This window comes from Triticum urartu, unplaced genomic scaffold (genome assembly GCF_003073215.2).
Source record: "Triticum urartu cultivar G1812 unplaced genomic scaffold, Tu2.1 TuUngrouped_contig_9339, whole genome shotgun sequence".
NCBI classification, from domain to species: domain Eukaryota; kingdom Viridiplantae; phylum Streptophyta; class Magnoliopsida; order Poales; family Poaceae; genus Triticum; species Triticum urartu.
In genome coordinates, this window is record NW_024120373.1 from 4,526 (window position 1) to 9,293 (window position 4,768).

Consider the following 4,768-nt stretch of genomic DNA (forward strand, 5'->3'; position numbering starts at 1 on the left):
TGTCTTTAGTCATGGCGGCTTATTCTGCCGACTTACCGTTACTTCATATATCATTAGCCCTCGCTTAAGCCACCATTCTGAACATGCACTGCAATTGTTAACTTGTAATCCCACCAACTAACTTGAGCTAGCACATTATTTACTTTCTTTAGGTTGTCCTTTCACCATGCCTCCAAAGACAACTACGACCTGTAACTGGGTTCCATCCATCGTCACTGAGAGCACCTTGAAGGATTTTGTCACCGTTGGATATTTGCCAGAGAAAAGTGTTATGCATTACCGTGCTCCTGACCTGGGCGAAGAGTGACCTCAGCCAAATGACGGTGAAGTTATTGTCTTTACTGATCATATGAACCGGGGCTTCTCGCCACCTGGCTCTAAGTTCTTTAGGGATGTCCTGCACTTCTTCAAGCTCCACCCGCAAGACATTGGACCCAACTCCATATCAAACATCTGTAACTTTCAAGTTTTCTGTGAGGTATATCTTCAAGAAGAGCCTAGCGTTGAGCTTTCCAGGGAATACTTCTACCTGAACCAGCAAAATGAGTTCACCAACGGGCTCAACTTGGAACTTGGTGGAATTTCAATCCAGCGCAGAAGAGATGCTATCTTCCCTCAAGCAGCTCTGCCGAGTCACCCCAAGGACTGGAATCAAACATGGTTCTACTACAAAGATACACTACAAGAAAGAGGTCAACTTATGACCACCACTATTGGTCACTGAATGGTCACAAATTTCCATTTATGACCTTTTTGTGACCAAAAACATAAGGTCAAAAGCTGGGCGTCGTAAACTGACTATAGCGACCTTTCTTCTGGAATGGTCGCAAACGTTTATGACCAAAATATGTCCACTGTGGCGTTTTGGTCACTAGCAACCTCTCCAGGCCACGTAGGCATCCAGCGTGGCAAGCTGATGTGGCACAAGATTCAGCCCGGTCCAATTCGGTTTTCTACATGGGCCTAGCCCAACAATTCGGCCTTTTAATGTATTTTTTTCTGTAAGTTACACGGGCCAAGCCCATTTCAGCCTTTTATTTATTTCTGGGTCGGGTCTTTTAACATTGTTTGGGCCATTATATTTTGGAGCTGGTCCCACTTGTCATCTTCTCACACATTGGGCCCACTTGACAGAAAATTCAAAAATGCTCAGATTATTTTCATAAGTGGATCCCACAAGTCAGGTTTCCATTCCACGCGTTTTCAAATCACATACATAATCATTATTTCAAACGGAACAATACAGATGTAGTACGTCAAATAACACTAAGTCTACTACAATTTGTACATAGTTATTACAACCCAGATATGCCTACTATTACAATATTGCAATATTTACATTCTATTACAATCAAACAGAAGAGACGGCTCTTTGCTGAGTAGAGCTATATGGTTTCGATCTTCAAATTTTGTAGACCTCGAGCTCCTGAACACAAAGACAAACATCATTAGAGATTAGAGTGTACACATGCTAGGAATAGCATTGGTTAAAAATAACTAATAATCACATGATGAAGTCCTAGAATGAAATTTCAGTAGTGACCAGATCTAGATCTATAGGAAACAGAACAGCCACGACAAAATCCTAACCAGAATGCATTTAATAAAAATGGATTGCATCTGGTTACTGTAGTGCAAGCTAACGACATGAAGGTTCCATCAAGCAATGATCAACTACTCAAAACCATTCCGTGCTTTGCAAAGAAAATACTAGATGAATCTCACTAACAAGAGCACTAGGCGATTAATAGAAGAAGTAATCAGCAGATGACACAATAACAACAACAGATTCTGGTTAGAGACCAATTATCTAGTGGGTATAATATTTGATTACTTCAAGAACAGATTCTGGTTGGACCAAATATATGATAAAGCAACAGATTCAGCCAACTTCAAGAGACCACAAGAGCATCAATCAACAACAGGTATAGTATAATATTTTAGAGACCAATTTTAGAAACATATTTTAGAGACCAATTTTATATCAGAACACTAGATGTTTGTGATGCATCTTCGAGAACCACAAGAACACTAGATATAGTAGAATATGATTCCAGGAGTATAATGCTAACCACAAGAGCATCAATCAGCAGCAGGTATACATCAAACTATCTACTAGACATCATCAGGATAGGAAGGGTCACCTGACATATTGAACTCGATGCTGCAGCAGGCCGATGACGTGGTCGTACAGAGCAGGCCCTTTGTGGCTGGCTAGATGCGCCCCTCCTCCTCCTGCTCCTCGAGCAGGACAAGCATGAGCTGGTACAGAGCATGCAGCTCCTCCCTAAACCAGAAAGCACACAAATCAGTATGCACAAGTGTTGGACCTTCAAATAAGGAGACTTGAATTCACTGGTAAGCATTAGCGGAACTAATATATATTTTTGCATTATCTTAGTGTATCTCTACATCACATAGATTCACCCACTCTATCACTACCAATTCTACTACACAGTAAGAATGGAATGATGCTAATCTATTGAGGGAAAGGATCTGCTCTCATCAGCAGTGGTGTTGCGAGGCACACACATATCATAAACAAGTATGCACAAATTATGATTGAAATCTTGCTAGAAGGCACTGCCTAGGTTGTCTTTCACCGTCATGGTGCTGATCTTCCCCTGGACAAGGGCCGACCTCCCTGCATATCCTGCACAGTGTGGTCGCACAGTGGATTAGAGATTGACCGAAATTCCGACGATAGAGGACTATCACATCGCTCTATGGTAGATCACCTGATTTGGGCCTGCCATGTTGAGCACTTCTTTTCCTTTGCGGAGTAAGGACGACCAATGCATCACAGAATAGTTCTACATCACGTACACATCATGCTTGGAAGTAGCCCACATGATGTTCCTCATCTGCACATGTACAAGTATACGGTCAGTGCGTTCGTACCAGAATTCTTCTTAAAACTCTGTAGAAATACAATGATGCAAATGAGCGCCATTTTATTCAAGCACACCAAATTCTACTGCGATAACAAACAAGATCGCCCGATGGAGGACATAACAGTGAGCTTCTGTTAAAATTTCTCGGGTAATTACAACTATGTGATTCTACTGTTAATCTAGATCTCCTTCAGGTTTTGATTCATTTAATCAAACAATAGAACACAACTGCTGGAAACTGTTAAGACATACATATTATGTGCACGCCAAAAAATAGCAGATCTGTGAAGGGGGGTGTCTATTAGCAAATTTTGGTCTAAATACAACTTAGGCAGGCAAATGCTTAGTGTAACTAATGAACTAATGTTGTTTGCGTTTCTAAACTTTACTAAATGAACTCTAGACGAATACACCAAAAACTAATGAACTCTATCTCCACAAACTCCATCTCTAGACAAATGATACATTCTCATTCACATTCACTGGAGAATAATCAACATCATTATTGGCAGTTTGTGGCACCTTCAAGATTTTTATATATATAAACAAAATTTTCAACGGTGGGCAATCAGTCAATTAGGCACCCAAACACAATAGTAGTATAATCGTCGCTAGCCGTCGCTGTGGGGAGTTTGGAAGGGGAGGGGCGAGAGGAGGAAGGCGTGGGGAATGGCGGCGAGCTCCTCATGCCCAGGCTCAACTCCGGCGCCATGTGCCGCTAGACCATCGTCCTGAGAAAAGAAGCAGAAGCAGAAGGCGGCCGTGAGTGGGTACCAAGGGAAAAAACAGAAGCCGCAACCAAGAATTGCAAGATTTAGTATAAAGGAAATAGCCTCAGCATTCAGATGTTTCTAATAAGATTGCGCACTAATCTAACACAATATACATAAGGTGTCCTCATAGTTTTACTAATACCTGGGGGTATGGATAGTGGGGTATATAAAGAAAAGCAATCCATTGTCATGTTCTAGGAACTAACTATTAGAGTAGAAGCTCAGGATATAAGTGGAAGCGGAGAATATAATGAGATGTCAATCGTCCCCGAGAGGTTTATGCAAGCAGGTCTTTTTATACTACCACTTGCATGATTTATTTATTTGAATAACAACAGGAGAACTGCTATATTCACTGATTATAGAAAGCTCAAATTGGCAGTCGCACATAGCATGGAGTATTCATAAGATTTACAGGAAAAATAGGTATTATATGCAACGATTTGTGCCATATTGGGAACAAAGATTTACAGAATGTCATTCAAAGTTGGAAATAGGTATGCACTTTTTTGTGGTTTCCCCATATTGGAAACAGATATTTGTACCAGCTTCCGACATGGCATCCAGTGCAGGCAGTACAATATACAGCGGGCCGTCAGACAATGGCATCCTTTAGTGTTGTGCATTTAGTTTAAAATCGCATGTTGCTTGGGAGCAGGTTATGGGGTCTAATTAACCGGCCATTGCATTGCAAACAAGCAAAATCAGAGATGAACTACACATCTTCACCTGAAGCCTGGTCTTGATGGCATCGATGGGGTAGAGCGCCGTCTCCACCACGACGCCGGCAGCTCCTCTCGGCTATGACTCCCTCTGCAAGCGAGCGGGCAAAAAAACAACACACATAATCAGTCCCCTTCACCCATGACTGACTGTAAGGTTGCAGAAGGTGAAGCGAGCTTGTACTGAGCCACTAATAATCCACGGATGGAGATGGGAACCAAAGAATGAGAGAGATGGGGAAGGAGGAGAGGACGCACAGCAGAGGATCTGGAGGAAATTGAAGGGCTTCTCTTCCCCTTCCCCGCTGCCCATGTCTGCCCGTCGACCGCCGAGCAACCTGCGCCGAGGTCTGGAGGAAAACAGAAGGAAGCTGAAGCT

General features: G+C 42.4%; 2 long non-coding RNA genes across 2 annotated transcripts; both read right to left on the reverse strand.

The window, feature by feature from the left end:
* Nucleotides 1-1,296: 1,296 nt before the first annotated feature.
* LOC125532196 lies at nt 1,297-2,261 on the reverse strand. Its single transcript, XR_007293848.1, has 2 exons — nt 2,145-2,261; nt 1,297-1,426 (listed from the first exon to the last, which is right to left on the reverse strand). It is a non-coding gene; the product is annotated as an uncharacterized LOC125532196 (long non-coding RNA).
* A 1,114-nt stretch (nt 2,262-3,375) lies between these two features.
* On the reverse strand, nt 3,376-4,743 carry LOC125532195. Its single transcript, XR_007293847.1, has 2 exons — nt 4,648-4,743; nt 3,376-3,625 (listed from the first exon to the last, which is right to left on the reverse strand). It is a non-coding gene; the product is annotated as an uncharacterized LOC125532195 (long non-coding RNA).
* Between the last annotated feature and the right edge of the window lie 25 nt (nt 4,744-4,768).